The sequence below is a fragment of the Mercenaria mercenaria genome, chromosome 3, assembly GCF_021730395.1.
Source record: "Mercenaria mercenaria strain notata chromosome 3, MADL_Memer_1, whole genome shotgun sequence".
NCBI classification, from domain to species: domain Eukaryota; kingdom Metazoa; phylum Mollusca; class Bivalvia; order Venerida; family Veneridae; genus Mercenaria; species Mercenaria mercenaria.
The window spans coordinates 79,104,247-79,124,542 of NC_069363.1; the positions used below are offsets into that span (position 1 = coordinate 79,104,247).

General features: G+C 35.3%; 1 pseudogene; it reads left to right on the forward strand.

Annotated features, from left to right (window-relative positions):
- Positions 1–303: 303 nt before the first annotated feature.
- Positions 304–20,296, forward strand: part of LOC123524300 (uncharacterized) — a 28,455-nt pseudogene continuing 8,462 nt past the window's right edge.

The window sequence follows — 20,296 nt, forward strand, 5'->3', positions numbered from 1 at the left end:
GCCTCGTCAAAACAACGCTATGTAACGACTTCCTGTGTACAGTTTACAATTATATTAAGACGTTTTGTGCAACCAGAAAAGACACGCAGTCTTAACCTATTCATCAAGAAGTTCCTCGCATGGCATCATAAATGTCAGTGCTTTTTTTACTAAATTCAAAATATGTAAGTTGATATCGACACGATATCATTCGTAATTATATTAGCCTTCCGTCCGTAAGTTTCCGGTGGTTTCCGTACAATCGGAATCGGCTATTTCCGTGGTTCGGGCCGGGCCGGGCCGGGCCGGGTTTTATTGACAACCGATTAGGAACATCATGTTTTTCCAGACGAAAATTACCAAAATCATGAGAAAAAAAAAAAGATGACACAAGAAAGAGGAAAATAACGCATTAAAGGAGAAATTCGCAGAAAGAGAAGTACAGTATGCTAAAACTTTGTTATATTTAGCGTATGATAAGTAACTGTCACGGCAAAATCTTGTCCGAGACGAACACAATCAGACTTTAGCAGAATTTTGCAGACAGGTACGTAAGAATAAAGATTTGGAATACTGTATGTACATATATCAACAGTAACAGTATTTTGCAGACAGATTTCAGTTGAATTTGCAGACAAGTAGAAATAAGCATAGACTGATATAATACTGTACATGATATATCAGTAGAATTTTTGCAGACAAGTAAGAATAAACATTTGGAATACTGTACATATATCAACAGTAACAGTATTCTGCAGACAGATTTCTAGTGATAACCCAGCCCCTGCCCCTTAATGACAGCCCCCTGCCTTTTTTGAGCTCTAGAAATAACACTAGTTTTAGGTCCCGATCACTGTACACTGCAACTGCATTTCAGTTGTACATGTTGTCTATTTCTCTGATGCAATAATAGGCCTTGCCTACTTCTAGTTCCTGCACTCCCCAGTGAGGCATGCCAACAACATGGACCTTTCTAACAATGAAATTCTTCATCCTGATAAGTAGGGGTGCGTACCGGTTCTTGATATGTATCGAATACCGGTATTTAGGGTTCGATCGATACAGCGGATCGAACGTTCCTGTATCGACCAAAAGCTAAATACATGGTAAATGGCCTCATTACCACAGATACCTATGTATAATGTGCAGTTTTTTGACCCCCGGGACCACGCCCGAATCGTGGGCGTGCAGATTATACACAGGTATAGACAATTTTCCAACTTCAAAACAAGTTTGTTTCCGATAGTCGCCATTTTGGTAAAGGGAAAGTTCTCTCCGCGCAAACTGTCACCGCTTAAATATAAGATTGCCGTTACGTTCCGTAAAAGATCGAATGGTTTAATTTTCTTTTAGGTTAGAGACCACCAATTGTTTTCCCATAGACTTACATTGTAACATTATGGCGTGTACGGCCTTCCATACATCGAAACATATATATCTAATTGCAAGTTTTTCAAGAACTATCTTAGTTCTACCAAAATATCGGACGAAAAACATATGAATAGTGATACTTTATTTAAGTAATTTTCGTGTGAATGAGATGACTCCCTGTTTACATCATTGGCATGGCGGGAGAAATTCGTTTGATAAAACTTTTTTCAATACACATAAAATGTAGCAAATTTTGTCAAAATATATAATAAAATACTGTAAATGCAGTGAAAAAATATCAATTTTGAAAAAATAATCACTTCCTGGGTTTGTTTACATGACTGACCAATCAGAACGCACAAACGTTACCTTATTCCCAGGTATACACTTACCTCATTCCCAGTAAGTTCCCTGTACTTTTTTGAATTGGTGGTCTCTGACCTATAAACAAAATTAATTTCATATAAATTTGAAAGTATTTTGATTAAAGAAATATTAATGTATTACAAAATTTATTATACTAATTAAAGATCGAGTTTATTTTTTAACCGAGATCAAACTGTGAACAACAAAATTGACAGAGGTGACACACTAACTGCTGGCTATATGATCATATCAAAAAGACTATCACACCTTTTGTTATCGTTTGAATTGAGAAGCTCATGTCATTTTGAAAGAAACCATTCTGAAATATAATCAGTTGTTAGTTATTTCTTCAAAATAGTTAATTAAAAAATGTAAAACAACACTTCTAATATGCTTGCCTCTGTTTCCTAAAGAATAATGTATCCAAGTCCTGTGATTTTGTCTCAGAATAGACCGACCTTAAATGTGATAAATCAACACTAGTAATAAAGTTCATATTGCATTACTATAATGGTCTTGTACTCTGTTATTATTCTATTTGAAAATATCATATGATATATCGAATTTCGATCATTTTGTATCGATACAGATATCGTATCGATCATTTTGACCGATACACACCCCTACTGATAAGAACACAAAACAAAAAAACTACAAAGCAAAGTATAATAGATCTAGCCTTTCCTTTCAGTGTACATGAATGTCTTTATTTTCTGTTTGATGATTCTCACAGCTCTGTTTCAATTATGTCTGTTATAGCGTGCAAAGTAAGTTAACAAAGCAAGAAAAAAAGTCAAAACATCGAGAAGAAATTCTACTCCAACTTTTAACATACAACAAGATATATATGGTACACATTATTGTTCTCCACAGAATAACAAGTAGATATATCTAGATAAACTAGAATATGCTAATTTTAACTAAATTATAATGCAAATAGCAAATTAACTGACTACTTAAAAACGCATTTGATCTCGGACAGTCCGACTCTGTATTAATTTAAAAGATTTGAACTGTCAGACTCCATAGCAAAAACGCACGACATAAATAATCGATCCTCACCATGTAAATGACTGACAGAAATGATTATAAACACTAAAAACAGCTTATACATAAATTTTACGTACCTTTATGTTGCCTCAACCTTTTCTTGAAAGTGTAGCACAGAAATTTGCTTGGAAGCCAAATGCACGAGATTAAGATACTTAAAACTTTTTTTTCAAATTTGATGCTCCCTTAGGCTTTGTTGATGACGAAAATGTCAAGACCGGATGTATGTCATACATGTACCTTCAAGAAAGTTAGCCGTGCAAAGTACAAAGTACTAGACACACTGAACTGTATTAATGTGATGAAGTTCCAAGATTGAAAATCGTCTGACTCTGAATCATGTCCGACTTTAAATAAGTTTACCCTATAGCATCATGTGAAGTTGCGCACCTGGTGTTCTGTTTGGAATTTCATTCAGCGAGATTGGAGTCAGGTCCTTGACTGTTGACTTAATGAAAAATAGTTTAAATACACATAAAATGCATGTGTTACGTATATCTTAAAAACAATTTCACCTAAGTCATAAAATCATGTAGGAATATTATCCATGCAGCACGTGAATTTGTGCATGTGAGTTTTTTCACCTTGCAAGACCAGAGTTATGGCCCTTAACTTAGTAAAAAAAAGTTTGTGCTGCGTGTATATCAAAATATATTTGACCTAGAGACATAAAACATTAGAGGATTGTTTTATATAGGCTATGAAATTTTGCACCAGGTGTTCTTTTTGGGATTTTACTCAGGTGTACAGCTTGACAAGAAATGCCTAAGTCTGGGCATGGCATATATTCCTCATGAATATTTACTGAAGACAACATGTCTATCACCAGTCATGCTCTAACTGTGATTAATATGACAAAGTTGTTAGTCACTTGCCTAGAACAGGTATACAAAATACTGGTAAGGAATCTATGAACACTGTTCAGATGAAAGGAGTGAAGGTCTGGCGAAAATGGCATCAATCAAACAAACCTAAATTTATTTTATTTTGTTGGGTTTAACGTCGCACTGACACAATTATAGGTCATATGGCGACTTTACAGCTTTAGTGGTGGAGGAAGACCCCAGGTGCCCCTCTGTGCATTATTTCATCAAGAGTGGGCACCCGGGTAGAACCACCTGCCGTCTGTAAGCCAGCTGGATGGCTTCCTCACATGAGACCGAAAAGATATATACATGTGTAATATCACCTATACATTTGCAGTAACTCTGATAAATATGGTACTTATACACTGATCAACTGATGAATAGTGGCTTTAAATAGATATATTATTTGATATTTCAGGATACCATTGGCGGTTTTTCATTTCACATCATGGCCAAGAATGACTCTGTGATAGAAATACTAGATCTAGATTCTCCTGTTGAATCTTCACGCTCAAAGGTAGATTTACTTATAATATTATATATATGCATATTTTGGAACAATGGAACATGATTATGTAATGGTGCATGAGTCCATCTGTCCATTTAGATATAATTTTCATCTGGAGCCTAACTTAAAAAACATTCAAGGTGTTGACTTCAAACTTGGCATAGATATTTGGCGATGAGACTGTATGGGTAGCACTTGAACTAGATTGGTAGATCAAAGAACAAAGTCATAATTAAACTCAAAGGTCAAATTAATTCATCATATTTGTCACCAGTATTATAACTCAGTAATAATTTGAAGTATTGACTTGAAACTTGGCAAATAGGTACGTGGCGTTGAGACAATCTGCAAAGTGAACAAATCGGGGTGGTAGGTCAAAGGTCAGGGTCTGAGCAAGTTAGAATCTGTCTATATATTTTGTGTCTGGAGCATAACTTTGTAACCGTTCAAGGTATTGACTTCAGACTTGCATAACATATGATCTATAAGTCAAAGGTCAAGATCACAAATTAGTTAAGATATCAAATCTGTCCATCATTTTACGAGTCCAGAGCATAACATAGTAACAATTTCAGGTATTCACTTGGTATATAGGTAGATGGGGCTGGGAGAGTGCATGGCCAGCTTGAGTATGTCAGAGGTAAAGGTCACAAACTGAGCTCAAAGGTCAAATCTATCAATAATACTTTTTTCCAGAGCATAACTTAATGATAAAGGTATACCCAGTATTGACTTTAAACTTTGCAAATGGGTATGTAGCAGTGAGACTATGTGGAGAGCACATGAATGGGGTTAGTAGGTCAAAGGTCAAGGTTACAAATTTAGCTCAGAGGACAACTCTGTCCGTTATATTTTGTGTCCAGAGCATAATCATGAAACTATTCTAGTTGTTGACTTCAAAACTTGGCATACATATGGGTTGTGGTGATGAAATGATGTGCAGAGTGCATTCATACGGGTCTGTAGATCAAAGGACAAGGTCATAGATTTAGCTCAAATGTCCAGAGCATAACTTTAAAGCCATTTAAGGTATTGACATGAAACTTGGCATATTGGTACCGTAGGTGATAATGGGACAATGTGCAAAGCGTATGAACTGGGTCAGCAAATCAGAAGTTAAGGTCACAAATTTGATTGCAAAGGTCAAATTTTGCTGTCATATTTTTATGAACAGAGCTCAACTTACAAACTATTCAAGGTATTAATTTGAAACTTGGAATATATAGTAAGGTATTGGTGGTAGTCTGGTAAAATGTGCAGAGTGCAACAACAACATTACTCTCGAAATTTAGAGACATGCTTTATGAACATCAAAATTCCAAATTTTGTTAGATTGCAGTTGAAGTTGTCAAAAGTGATATACAGTACAGCTAGTGCGGCACCTTCAAAAACCCTTCGACCCTCGCGGGTAAAAAAAAAGTCTGGTGTTCAGTTGCGATGGCCGGACACCCGTCGGCCCTCGCGGTCATGATCACAGCGGTTCGCGATGGACGGCCGCGAGGATTCGCAGTGTTCACGCACGAGGGACCATCGCGGTCAACGTTTTATCTTAACATTAATTTTTAACAGTATATTGTAGCACTTAACTGTTAATTTTATCATCTATAATAATAATGTATTTATTGTAATATGCAATGTATATCATTTTATTCATTAAATTTACTCGTCCACCTTTAATGGCCTTTCTTTTGTAAAGGAACTGTTGTTATCTACGTCGATATTTTAATGTTTTGATTTTAGTTTATTGCCATTGACGATTATATCTTTTTCAATAAATTATATCCAAATTGTAAGTAATTGTGTGAAGGGATGTTTTACCACACACTTGTATCAAATGTGTATACGTTGATTACATTCACAAGATTTTTTCATATAATTGCCTGAAACACATGTCAAATTTTAAATAGAAAGAGCTCGCACATAATCGTAAGTGTTAATAACAAAATAAAATAGCCGATAGAAGTTTTTTTTGTCTCTGTGTGTTTATAATTTTGTTTTCTGTTTTCTCAACTGTTACAAAGTCTAGAGACAGTCAGACCACCATATGCATGAAAAAAATAATTAATCCGCCGATCGGTATCAAATAAGATATACTATCTCAAAAGCGGAACTTTAGAACTTCTAATGTTATGAACATGTTTTTATTTTTATGCCCCCAAAGGGAGGCATATAGTTTTTGAACCGTCTGTCCGTCCGTCAGTCTGTCAGTCTGTCCGCAATTTTCGTGTCCGGTCCATATCTTTGTCATCGATGGATGGATTTTCAAATAACCTGGCATGAATGTGTACCACAGTAAGACGACATGTCGCGCGCAAGACCCAGGTCCGTAGCTCAAAGGTCAAGGTCACACTTAGACTTTAAAGGATAGTGCATTGATGGGCGTGTCCGGTCCATATCTTTGTCATGCATGGATGGATTTTCAAATAACTTGGCATGAATGTGTACCACATTAAGACGACGTGTCGTGCGCAAGACCCAGGTCCGTAGCTCAAAGGTCAAGGTCACACTTAGACGTTAAAGGTCATTTTTCATGATAGTGCATTGATGGGCGTGTCCGGTCCATATCTTTGTCATTCATGCATGGATTTTAAAATTACTACGCATGAATGTGTGACACAGTAAGACGACGTGCCGCGCGCAAGACCCAGGTCCGTAGGTCAAAGGTCCTAAACTCTAACATTGGCCATAACTATTCATTCAAAGTGCCATCGGGGGCATGTGTCATCCTATGGAGACAGCTCTTGTTTCACTTATATTAGCTTGAAGATTTGAGCAATTGTTTCAGTATTATTACATATTGATTTTAATTTATTTTGCAGGTACAGCCGTTGTCAAGAAACGTATATACTTTTGTAACATTGTTATATTTATTTTCGTTCCAATCTTGTGTTCTTGTATACTAACATACCTAACAGTTATATTGTTTTAGCACTTTACGGTTTATCTTTGTTATGAATTTGGCATAAAATTGAAAGATTATAATAAAGGTAAGTTGCTATGTTTCTTTTTCTAATGAATTTATTTGCATTAACAGCTAAAAAGTTATTTTGAAATTAAAACACGTTCTGTTTTGTAACGAATTTTTATTGCCAGTAACAACGTTCTGTATGGTTCGAAAACGTCTGCATAATAGTTTTTTAAAGTGCACAAGTTTTCAAAGTGAATATGCAGAAACAGTGTACATAGGTTCTCTTTGAATGTTTTAAGGTTCAATGATCAATAATCAATAATCATTTCAATATATTTGTGTGAATTACAAACTGCTAGTATTTCAGTAACTTATTTTTATTAAGGAATTAATATAAAATGATATGTTGGGTGAATAGTTTAGTGGTCTTCGGAAGTATTGAGCACACATTCTGAATGTTTTTTTTTCTATTTCAGTTGAAGACTATGCAAGAATTAGTTTTTTTTGTTTTTTGTTTTGTTTTGGGTTTAACGCCGTTTCAACAGTATTTCAGTCATATAACGGCGGGCAGTTAACCTAACCAGTGTTCCTGGATTCTGTAACAGTACAAACCTGTTCTCCGAAAGTAACTGCCAACTTCCCCACATGAATCAGAGGTGAAGGACTAATGATTTCAGACACAATGTCGTTTATCAAATAGTCACAGAGAACATAAGCCCCGCCCGAGCAAAAATTAGTGTCTGATTAGTTTTCCTGCAATATTTCTGCACAAGGAGTTTTTAACATTTTTCTTTTAATACATATTTACCTAACGTGTTCCCGACATTGTTCTGTCCTTACCATATCTGGCACATTTTTATTACGCAGTATTAGTACTACAAGTATGTGGGCCACTGACGAACTGGAAGATAAGACACAACTGACGAACTGAGAAAACGGAGACATCTGGACACAGAATTAATTTTATTACCATTGAAATATGAGCTAAATATGGCAAGGCCAGAACAAGCAGTGACAGGAACACGAAAAACGACTGGACGACAAATGGACGCACCACGACTAGTAACAGCGCTGACAGGACATAATTGCGTCAAAAAAGCATAACGTCAAAGATACATTACGTCAGATATATAGCATCAGAGACAAATAACGTCGGATACATATAACGTCAGAGATAGGTAACGTCAAAGATACACAGCTATGATTTAGAAATATTGCTTTATGCAGCTTACATATACTACTAGCTTGTACCTGTCTGTGACTAAATATCCTTGGAAATTTTTTGTGTTACCTGACATCCAAAAGACTTCTCATTCAGATTGATATTTTTTTGTTTCATCCATGTAGCAAAGGTCATTTATAATGATATGAATGTGTAGATATTAATTATTACAATATATTAGTATCGTCAGTTTATATATATATATAATGGATATTTTACAGATGTTTAATCTTCTTACGGTGTAACCACCCATGTTAAATGTTAATAAATTACAGCTATTGTAATAGTTAATAAAGATAATAGGTAAGAGTAGATTTCTCGGAAGCACAGAGCACAAAAAAAACCACAGTCTCAGAACCCGCATTTGCAAAGTAGAACCATAGCAAAAAATAAAACCTTTTAAGTACACAGAACACTAACATGTAAACTTAAAAAAGCTTGAGGGGTAATGAAATGTGCAACATCTTTCACTAACTATCACCACCCCGTCAAAACCTACCAGAAGACGGAACTTCACTTCACAGTACGGTATTATAGAAAGTGATCGACTTGAGCATCCCGAAAGACCAGAGAACAAATAAACACAACAGAGAGACTCCAGAAACCCGAAGGTCCAGAGAAAAATAAACAACACTGAGACCAAAAAAGGGGGAAAGACCTTCCTTTCGGTCACCATATGGCATTATGACTGTTTAAATAGTTAATAAATAAGCAAGAGGGTGTAAATACAGACTCTGTCTATTTGTATTTGAAAAAAAATTTCATATTAGTCTTTCTCTCAAACACCAAATTCGCCGCGTATGTTTAACCTGTAATTAGAAAAAATACAACTGTTTCTATTGTTTATAGAAAAAGAAAATGTAACAACAATATGCGGAATTCCGAAAACGAAAAGTAGTCCCTAAGTCTCATATATCATAAAAGTGTGATTAAGTATTCATCTGTTTAAGTAATGAAAATAATAAATCAAAAACCGAGTAAAAATTTTTGAAATTCATTAAATATATTCACCTTATCAAAGGTTTTTAAACAAATAAATTGTCAACAAACAAGATAGTAATTATATTTTTAAACATATTACTAACAAATAACAATAACTATTTGATTATAGCAATCGTAGAACAGTGTAAAGAAACTTTACCAATAATTTCTAAACATCTGAAAACTGACAAGCGAAACAAAAGAGCGTATTAGGTACTGTAAAAAATAAAACAGAGTAAGAAACAGGTTTAGTAAAACATAATTTGTAAGGTATTGTTAGAAGAGGTCGAATAACATAAAATTAACGCAACAATCAATTTAGAATTGAACAATAAGATCAAAGATTTATACGCTTGCAGTGACCTGAAAATAGAAATAAAACTGTTGAAACAAAACGAAGAATATGCAACTCTAATTAGATTTAACAGAAAATACAAAATAATATATAATTATTATATCATCACATTGCGACTGATTCCGAGTATACAGACGAGGTATAAAATTTTAAATAATTATTTTATAATGCATAGATATTTTAAGCATTTATATTTACAAATTATGAAATAAATAGTTCTTTCAAAAAGTATTGAATGAACACCAGGGTTCCTCGCGGCCGACCACCACAGACCATCGCGTCCGTCCATCGCAACGCGCGGCGTTCGCTGCCTCCGGCAATGACCATTCCTGAACACCTGAAACATCCGATATGACACCCGTCGCGGCGGACAGTAAAAACAAACACGCAAATTAGAATCGCGGCGACGGGTGTTCAAATGAAGGTTCCGCGCTAGCTGTACTGTACTAGTATGTTCAAAATGTTCAAGTACATTGAAGTTAAGTTAAGTCTTGTATTGAATTTCAGTAGTATGACTGACACTTGAAAAAAAATGCTACAATTTTATTGACTGAAAGTTTATTTTTATGGTTATCACTTAAAGATTTCTTCCTGTTGTAATTACTATTGAATGAAAGCATTTTCTAAATTCTGAAAATTTTGACTTAAGTCAGCTTTAAAGCAAATATATAGGAATATCACATAGAAGTTGTTGCCTTGCATTATCGGTATATTTCTTATTCCTTACCTTGCTAAATGTCTAAAATAGACTGGTCTATCTCTCAATTTGGGTAGTACCCAGTGATTTTTTTTGGAAAAAATAAAGGTGCCTGTGCCCGCTGAATTGGGAAAATAAGCGCGATAATTTCCCAAATTGGGAAAAAAGAAATAGTTTAATTTTCCATACTAAGTGATATAAATTAATCTGTACATTTCCTATATATTAAACTGAAATTTGTTAAAGAGTTTATATTTTAAAAACCCCACTTTTGGATTTAAAATTGTGAAATTTTTGGGTGTTTAAAATAAATTAAGACACCAATACAACTTGTAATAATTGTATTTATAAATTTTCACTTCATTCCCTTGAAATTTGATAACGTCCGAAATTTTGACTATCCGAAATTGGGTACATTTGCGGCGATTTTGATCTCCAATGTTTCAAAAACTAGGAGAGATATTGTCATTTTTCATTACCAAAATGATTAACTGACATAAGAAACATATTTAAAACCGACTGTAGTCCATATTTCTCTTGAAAATCGGCAAAGTTTTGTTGTCACATGTTTCGCGACGGTAACCTTGATGCATTTTGATTTTAAAAAAGGACGTTTTTGATGTCATTTCTCCCAAATTTTCATGTTAGATATCGCGGATCTCATGCCCGAATATATACTGTTACTTTTTGGAAATAAAATATTATAATTTGAGGGGGAAAACATCTCTTTTTTAGGGAAAAATAGACGATTTTTTTGGGAAAAAATGGCCTTTTTTGGCGAGGGGAAAAAAAGGCCGATATCGGCAGTAAAAATACGCAAAAAAAATCACTGGTACCATTTTTTATTCAAAGGGGTGTTCACTGAAAATTTACAGACTGAAATCTGGCTGATCTTAGTCTGCAGTGGTCGCAAAGGCAGAATCACTTGCCGTCAGCAGGCTAAAAGTTAAAATGTTTTTCTGTCAGTTCAAAGAGTTATGACCATCATTTATTACAACATGTACCAAAACAAGCCTGCGTTTTACTTTTAGTATAAATAACACTTTTAGAAAGACCTTATTCTTTCTTTTCATTTTAGAGAAAGCGTCGGGAGTTTGATGCTGAAGATGATGATTATTCAGCTGGACCTGTCCCAAAACATCCACTGTTAGACTCTATCACTGGTAGATTTCAGCAGAATTCTGCAGAAAGAGAGAAGAGGGTTTGTAGATGACTTTTTTATGTTATTTTTAGCTTAGCTATTTCATCTGTCACGTTTTTGGAGTTATTCAGTTATGTAACAGGATTTTAGTTTAGCCCTTACCCTACTAAATTTCTATAATGAACTGGTCCATCTTTCAATTTGGACAGTACCATTAACTGCTAAAAGGGGTGCTTACCAAAAATATCAAAAATATACTGACTGAATGACTGACTTAAAAACTATTGAAGGTATTAACTTGAAATTTGGAATATAAGCAAGACTGGTGTTGACCCAGACTGCAGCAATCTACATTGCAAGCAACAGTGCAGATCATGATCAGACTGCAACAGTGCTGGTCATGATCTACACTGGTCGCAAAGGCAGAACCAATCATTTCCAGCATCATAAGGGTTAGGTACTTCAGTGTCTGATATTTTCACCTTACGAAAATGTGCAAAATTAGGAAAAACTCTAGTTCCATAAGCTTAAAGCTTTTAATCCGTTAGTATTTCCCTTTAAGTTAACAGTAACTAAAATCAAGTTTTGCAAAAGGCTAATTTTTCTCATATAAGCAGAAATGCTAAGTTAGCAAAAATTTGTCATTTTTATGCCCCCAAAGGGAGGCATATAGTTTTTGAACCGTCTGTCGGTCTGTCAGTCTGTCCGCAATTTTCGTGTCCGGTCATTTTTCATGATAGTGCATTCATGTCCGATCCATATCTTTGTCATCCATGGATGGATTTTCAAATAACTTGGCATGAATGTGTACCACAGAAGACGACATGTCGGCGCAAGACCCAGGTCCGTAGCTCAAAGGTCAAGGTCACACTTAGACGTTAAAGGTCATTTTCATGATATGCCTTCGTGTCCGGTCCATATCTTTGTCATCCATGGATGGATTTTCAAATAACTTGGCTTTAATTTTGTACCACAGTAAGACGATGTGTCGCGCACAAGACCCAGGTCTGTTGCTCAAAAGTCAAGGTCACACTTAGACGTTAAAGGTCATATTTCATGATAGTGCAATGATGGGCATGTCCGATCCATATCTTTGTCATTCGTGCATGGATTTTAAAATAACTACGCATGAATGTGTGGCACAGTAAGATGACGTGTTGTGCACAAGACCCAGGTCCGTAGGTCAAAGGTCCTAAACTCTAACATCGGCCATAACTATTCATTCAAAGTGCCATCGGGGGCATGTGTCATCCTATGGAGACAGCTCTTGTTGAATATTAAACAATGTGTCCTAAAGAATGACTCATGCAGGCTTTGTTCTACAAGCAATTCACAGACAAATTAGCATTATACAAAGATGAAGGAATTTCTTGATTAACATTATATAAGAAAGATAATTTTGTGGAACACAAGTTGTCTGTACTTATTCAATTCGGCTAAACCAAAGGTTTTCAAACTGACTACTTATCTAAAATTTCTTGTTTAATGTGTAACAAATTATAAGACTTTTGCAATTCTATTTTAGAATGCTTTATTGCAATCCAAACGTGAGATTGAGAAAGTCCATTCAGACTATTTGAAACAGAATGTAGCATGTCCTCAGGAACTGGCTAGAGCAAGCTATGCTGCTAGTCACTGGGCAAAGAAAAATGGTAAGTTGTTTTATCTGTAATAGGATAACTTAGTTACAACAAAAAAATGAGAAAAGTCAGAGAATTTTGATATGTATTCAATATGTAAGGTGACTACCATTTAGTCTTTCATGGTTTGATCGATAAGAAAGAAAATATTTAAACCATATAAATGATATAAAATAGAACCGCCAAACACCGAGAGTTAATAACTGAATTTTATTTAATTTGACTAGTTTCATCAGGGATACATACAGGCATCATTAGGGATAGTAAGAAAGAAAGTCTAAATTCTGACTTCATTTTGAATTTTGCTGGTTTATGAAATTTACCTGCAAGTCCAGCTTGAGCATCTTTTCAAGTAGACTGTGTGATCATAAGAATAATGCTGATTTCTAAGAAAAAAAAATTCTAACCGAAACATATATTACCAGTTCTGTCAAGTACCTTACAGCCAACTGCCACATGTGTCGAAATGACTTAGATGTTGTTTTCTACCAGATTGTAACAAAGAACATGTCTAGCATGGGTAATGGACCTGATAGACCTGTTACCTCTGAATACATGTTCTTGTGCTAACCTACTGTGCTAGTGGGGTTTTTACAATTCGAAGAAGAAATCATCAGGTCTGAGATTATCTGTTTTATTGTGGTTGAATTATCTGAAATATCAACAGGCCTTTGAGACATGTTAAAATTTTTTTTAGAAACAATGTCTTTATGTAGGTTAGTCTTTTAACATGTAGTAATTTTGAAAATAACTACCCTGACTGGATGAAAGAATATATGAGCCGCACAATGAGAAAACTAACATAATGCGTTTGCGACCAGCATGGAACCAGACCAGCCTTTGCATCTGCGCAGTCTGGTCAGGATCCATGCTCTTCGCTTTCAAAGCTTATCTGGATCCATGCTGTTTGCAAACGCACTATGTTGGTTTTCTCATGGCGCGGCTCATTTGCCTGTCCTTGTTGTGGTATAACAGGTGGTTTTCTTTCAAGCTCAGTTTCTAGTTTAATTTACTGTAACAATTGTTTTTTTGTCTGCAGGGATCAAGGATTCAAATCTTAGACCTGCTCAAATAAATCTTCCTGGTCAGACTGGTAAGAGGTCTTCAGCTAAAGGTCAAGCAGTAAAAAAGGATACCAGTCAGAATAATCGTACAGCATCTAAAAATAGATCTTCGGGAACCAGTACTGTAACTTCTGCAAGTGTTGCATCTAGGCTGGGTACCAGTGAAAAAGAAAACCAATCTTCACCATCAGCAGAAGACAATATATCAGTGAATAGCTTGAGAAATAAGGATGGTGAACTTTTTCCAAGTCATACATCTGCCTCAACATCAGATGCAAAATATATATGTCCAATTTTATACTGTGAGGCGGAATTTTCCTCTGAAGGTTCTCTGGATCAACATATGAATCTTTTCCAGCATTCACCTTGCAACCCTTGTCGGTATGCTAGAGACAGCAAACTTCTGCCAGACCCATTGTGCTACAAATGCCCAGAATGTGACTTAGAATTCAATACCAAGGATATGTGTAGTGAGCATATGAACAAACAAAATCATTTAGTGTTCTATCCTCCACTTGAAATTACGGCATATTTGTGTCCACAATGCCTATATTTATTCACAACCTTGGAAACTTGTTGGAACCATATGGAATCATCAAAACACTATAAGATCAGGTTTCCATTTAAAGGTAGGTTCAGTTGTTAGTTTCTCAGTACTGATTTACTGTAGATATGGTAATGTTTGTGACACATCAACTTGTAAGTTCAAGACCCTCATGAATATAAAGTAGTGTAACCAAACAGTGTTACCAAGTTCATGGCCTCATTGGCTAAGTGGTTAAGTTTGCTTACTGCAAATCATTAACCCCTCACTTACGGGCTTTATGTGGGGTTAGAATTCTTCATGTGATGAAGTCATCCAGCTGGAGTAAGGAAGGTCAGTGGTTCTATCCAAATGCCTGCCAATGCTGAGGTAATGCCAAGAGGAGCATCTGTGTCTTCCTCCTCTATCAAAAGCTGGAAAGTTTTATGTTTTAGAAATTCTGTTTTCATGACCCAACAAAAAAAGGATGAAGAAACATTTTGTTTTCATATCTACATGTAGATAGCTATATATTATAACGATAAGGGCCTGAAGTGTAGAATGTTAAGCAGGGCCTCTGCTGTCGGTCGCCAATGTCGCCATTTGCGATAATTTTAAGAATTTGGCGCTAAATTTTGCAAACTGGCGAAAATAAGTGGCGCATAGTTTTTTTTCTCGTCATTTGTTTTTTTTTCCGTAGTGATATAAGCGGCCCAATAATTGGTTCCCGATACACGTGTTTACCTAGGCGCTGGTAGTGAATAAAATCGATAACCAGTCTAGGCGGTGTAATTTGACAATTCGACTGTTGAAGTTGGTTGACACTTTGAGAATATAATTGCGTAATAATGTGTGAACTGATGGTTAATCAGTAATCAAAACATCTGCCAACTTGTATGTTTGAACTCTGCCGAGAATTCACCAAAATTAAGGCCGATCACGGTGTACTTTATGTATTGTGATTTTTACAAAAAAAGATCGACATGTTTGTGGCATGCAGTTGTATGACTTACGAATTTTTAATAAGTACGAAAGATACATTTAATTTGTTACTTTTTGCAAATATATTAGATAATTTTGTAATTCCTCAGTTTTCATAAAAGATTTTAACGATGAATCCGAAAACAAAAACACAACAGCCTCAGTTTGTATCCTGGACCTGGTAAATTAATTTCTTTGAAATGTTCAGAAACTGGAAGATATCACTTGCTACCATGGCTTCTTAAAAATCATCAGATGAGTGTTCAACTCGACCTTCTAAAATAGAAAAAATTCCGAATTTTCCTTTCCGAAAGTATATGAGTCCTGGAATATTGGTAATTCATGGATAGATATGATTCTTAAACTAAGGAAATGATTTGTGTCATTTGTATCCAACTACAAAATGAATTTACTTCTACAATGAACTAATACATCTTCAAAAGAAATTATTTACTATACAGTGCTCCAGCTAGGATTAAAAAAGGGCAGGGTGCTGGCACTGAAAAGGGCACTTCTGGGGTGGTGGTCGGTCTGGGACCGTGCTCCCCCGGGAAAAAAATATAACTGGTCCATGCATACAGTGCATTTTAACATACTTAGGCATGGAATTTGGCATAATTTAGGCATGTTTTTTGGCACACTTTAGGTATGGTCTTTTAATAGGCTATGTCTGTCATCTCTAATGCACCTATTTATTAACTAAAAATTCTGCTGTTTGTATTTTACTTGGCATTGATTTTCAACTTGTAACATTTCTTTGTAATTGCATACTGAATAACAATATCTATGTGTTTAGGCCTATTTTACTTGCTACAATTTCAGTACACATCTTCTCCATGTAGGCTACTTGATATTTATAAATTTATACCTGCAACATATTATATACAGAAAATAAAGTTTAAACTTCCACTTAAATAAATGAAATCAGGCAAAGTTTTTAACTTACAACAGTCTAAAAGCAAGTTTAGCACTTGTAATAGACATATTCCGGGTATCCAAAATTTTATATCCGGATATGGTTACACTTTTTTCTAAAAGTCGTCGAATGTCCAGTTTAAACAATATTTTTGAAAAAATATTATGATGCAAAGACAGTTTAACAGCATTTCACAGTATCTGACATTAAAGTGTACCCTGTCATTACATCTTAGTAAACTAATTTCAAAGAAATCTTCATGAAAAAACGGCAATTTCACAAAGCAGACGACAACTTACTTTCGATTTCAAAAACTTGTAAAACGATAAAATCAAAATATTTTCCTATTTAAATTTGATTGTGATCGATTTATATTAATTACATATAAATGTCTGTTGTCTGGACTTAAGTTTCAGTTGTGTATAAAGGGGTATTTACGACTATATTACCGAAAACGAAAGTACACTTCGACAGGTGGCGCGAAATGATAATGATTTCTGACTGGTTTGCAAACTGTTTTAACACTAAGGTTCAATGATTTTAATGCTAGTGGAGCAGTCTAAAATATCATGGTCTGCCTCGGGCACGATTACAGCAGGTAATATTGTTTAACTGTTTGCTAATTATGTCAATGCCCCCCGGCGTGTATCACTCGATAAAAAGGGGGCAATAAAGCAGTGTATTATAATCACAGAGGCAAAAAAGGGAAGTTTGGCTAGAAAAAAAGAAATGAATGGTTGTAAAACGGGCAGGGTGCATGGCGGGGCAACAGGGCGGAACGAATTTCGGAACGGGCGATGCGCCCTGCTGTAAAAAGCTAGCTGGAGCACTGCTATATTTTATTTCTCTATGCACAATTTGACAGCCAACTAAGAGAAATAAAAGTGGCTCAGAACTTTGGCTCAAAAATGGCACTAAAGTGGCTCCAACTTTTTCAAATTGGCGAAAAGGTTGGCGACAAGTATGAAAAACCCAGAGGAGGCCCTGTTAAGAATAGTACAAGCTAAGTAAAAAACATAGCCATACATGTTCAGCTGTACCTGTAAAGGCAATGATTCTATTAAAGTTGTTGGACGGTTTTAGTAAGTGTACATGTATACATACATGTACTCCTATGAAATTGCATATTAAGGTGCATCTTTTGAGTATATACGACATTGTCAAAATTGAAAGAAATTGTGATCACTTATAATTCTTTTTTTTTTTCACGTTCAAGTGTTGAACTGTCTATTAAAGTTAAACTAGTTTTAATATTTTCAGTGTTAAATTACCAGATCTATAAATTTCAGTGTGACATGAACGTATCATTCTATTGGACTGTCGGTCTACAGAATGGCTTCAGTTATAAGTTCTATGAAAAAAATACACAGTATCTTGTCATAGAATTTGCAAGCCATTTAGGACTACCTGTTGTACCATCCTTCCAGAAAGCCAGTACAGGTTCTCCAGCCTATGCTTTCTGAATAGTTAATCAAAGAAACATTCATTAAATTTTTTATTATTAGCTCACCCGAGCAATGCTCAGGTGAGTTTTTCTGATCGCTCGATGTCCGTCGTCTGTCGTCTGTCTGTCAACATTTAGCTTGTGTATGCGATAGAAGCTGTATTTTTCAACTGATCTTCATGAAATTTGGTCAGAATGATTACCTTGATGAAATCTAGGCCGAGTTTGAAAATGGGTCATCTGGGGGTCAAAAACTAGGTCACTAGGTCAAATCAAAGAAAAACCTTGTGTATGCGATAGAGGCTGTATTTTTCAATTAATCTTCATGAATATTGGTCAGAATGATTACCGTGATGAAATCTAGGCTGAGTTCGAAAATGGGTCATCTCGGGTCAAAAACTAGGTCACTAGGTCAAATCAAAGAAAAACCTTGTGTATGTGATAGAGGCTGTATTTTTCAATTAATCTTCATGAATATTGGTCAGAATGATAACCTTGATGAAATCTAGGCCGAGTTTGAAAATGGGTCATCTCGGGTCAAAAACTAGGTCACTAGATCAAATCGAAGAAAAACCTTGTGTATGCGATAGAGGCTGTATTTTTCAATTAATCTTCATGAATAATGGTCAGAATGATAATCTTGATGAAATCTAGGCCGAGTTCGAAATTGGGTCATCTCGGGTCAAAAACTAGGTCACTAGGTCAAATCAAAGAAAAACCTTGTGTATGCGATAGAGGCTGTATTTTTCAATTGATCTTCATGACATTTGGTCAGAACGATTGCATTGATGAAATATAGGTCAAGTTTGAATATGGGTCATCTAGGGTCAAAAAGTAGGTCACTAGGTTAAATCCAAGAAAAACCTTGTGTATGCGATAGAGGCTATAGTTTTCAATTGATCTTCCTGAAATTAAGTCAGAATGATTGCTTTGATGAAATCTAGGTGGAGTTTGAATATGGGTCATCTGAGATCAAAAACTAGGTCACTAGGTCAAATTAAAGAAAAATCTTATGTATGCGATAGAGGCTGTATTTTTCAGTTGATTTTCATGAAATTTCCTCAGAATGATTGCTTTGATAAAATCTACATTGAGTTTGATTATGGGTCATTTGACTCAAAAAGTAGGTCACTAGGTCAAATCAAAGAAAACCCTTCTGTATGCGATAGAGGCTGTATTTTTCAATTAATCTTCATGAAATTTGGTCAGAATGTTGCCTTGATGTAATCTAGGTCAAGTTCAATTATGGATCATCTGGGTCAAAAAGTAGGTCACTAGGTTAAATCAAAGAAAAGTCTTGTGTATGCGATAGAGGCTGTATTTTTCAACTGATCTTCATGAAATTTTGTCAGAATGATAGCCGAGATGAAATCTAGGTCAAGTTCGAATATGGGTCATCTGGGTTTACAAACTAGGTCACTAAGTCAAATCAAGGAAAAACCATGTGTATGCAGTAGGGACTGCATTTTACACTGGATTTCATAAAATTTGGTCAGAATGGTTGGCTTGATGAAATCTAGGTCTAGTTCGAATATGGGTAGTCTGGGGTCAAAAACTAGGTCACTAGGTCAAATCAAAGAAAATACTTATTTATACTCAAGACTTTTTGCTCCAATTTTAATAATTGGTCAGAATTTTTTTTTCCATGAAATCATTAGGTCAAACATGTTTACACTGTTATGGCGTGTTATGGTGTGTTTCTCAGGTGAGCGACCTAGGGCCATCTTGGCCCTCTTGTTTTTAATTTTTAGATGATGATACAGACAGTGACTTTAATCTTCCTGTAGCAATGGCCAAGGAGTTTGTTCAAGATTACATAAGTAAATGTGAAATGATACCATTCCAAGTTCAGTGTCTCGATTGTGGAATGGACATTCTCACACATGCAGATTTCAGAGACCATCAGGATGAAACAAACAATTTTCATGTGATGTCAGCACTCACTGATACAGTTTTAGTAAGTACTGTAAAATCATTAAATTTCGTGGGCATGAAATTTCGTGGTTTTGGTCAAAACAGCAATTTCGTGGGGATATGAATTTGTGGATTTCAACTTTGAACATAAAATGAATGGGAATTTTACTTGTTCGTTGGGATTAAATTTCGTGGATTGACAACCACGAAATCCACGAAAATTAGTCCCCCACAAATATTAATGATTTCACAGTATTTGTAAGAAGTACATTGTATATCACAGTTTAGTGGTTTACATATAAGGTATAAAATAAATAGGCATGTTAAAAGTGGGTTCAGGCAAAATGTTTGATCAACCTGAAATTACCCT